Source organism: Cryptomeria japonica, chromosome 1, assembly GCF_030272615.1.
Source record: "Cryptomeria japonica chromosome 1, Sugi_1.0, whole genome shotgun sequence".
NCBI lineage: Eukaryota > Viridiplantae > Streptophyta > Pinopsida > Cupressales > Cupressaceae > Cryptomeria > Cryptomeria japonica.
In genome coordinates this window covers 563,707,183-563,708,201 of record NC_081405.1, presented here as the reverse complement: position 1 = coordinate 563,708,201, position 1,019 = coordinate 563,707,183, and positions in this window count along the sequence as shown.

The following is a 1,019-nucleotide window of genomic DNA, read 5'->3' as shown; positions in this document are numbered from 1 at the left end:
CCATTTGGGTTTTCCACGTATAAAATCTGGTGTTTACCTTGTGGTTGTGTTCTTCATGTTTATTCTATATTATCTACTTTATATCAGTCAAGTTTGTTTGAAATTTAAGTGGAAGGTTATAATTGTGAAGAAAAGTTTTAATCTCTAGGAATACTGATTCATCCCCCCTCAGTATTTTGGTGCTTTCGACCTGATCAACAATTGCTTGGTCCCTTGCTTGAAAAGATTAACCACTTGAGGGAGATCCGTATTGGTTGAGTCATGGCACCTTTATGTTGGGCAAAAGATTTTCAGATGAATGAAGATTTGAAGACAACTCTTGAAGATTTGGAAAGCTTTGAATCAAAGAATGAAGAATTGAAGGAGAATATGAAGGTAGCAAATGAATGTGTGCAGAAATAGAGAGAAAAAATCCAGAAGTTCAAATTGAGGCATAAGGAGGTTAACAATTAGTTAAAACAAGTGAATGAGACTATTAAATATTGGTTGCAAAATATTCAAGAAAAAGACAAGTCAAAGCAGTTCCTAAAAGAGAAAATAAATCAAAAGTCTCGAGAATGTGAAAAGCTTGAACAAGAAGTAGCTTTATGTGGGATGGCATCTCAAATGAAGACTCACTCAGTGCTCGATGGGATGGCACTCTCATCTCACTGAGCCCTATGTAGCTTTATGTGACGCATCTATATTGCCATGTTAAAAATAAATAAGAATTTTGGTAAGAAGCACAAACCCCTTTAATATTGCCCAAAAACCTTTTAAATGCATGATCGGTTGAAAGGATACACAAGAATTTTGGGGTTGGTTTCAAACGATGAATGACCCATAAAACACAACTTGAGGCATAGATAATCGAGACAAGAAGTCACCGATAAAATAAAACATACCCGCCAACAAGAGATTCAAATTTTTGAAAGAACACCATTTAGACCTTCCCATTGGGTCCTCAAAATTTGAGAAATTTTGAGGGTGCTAACAATGGCTCTAGTTTGGGGATGTATGCCCCCTATGGGTATAGAAAG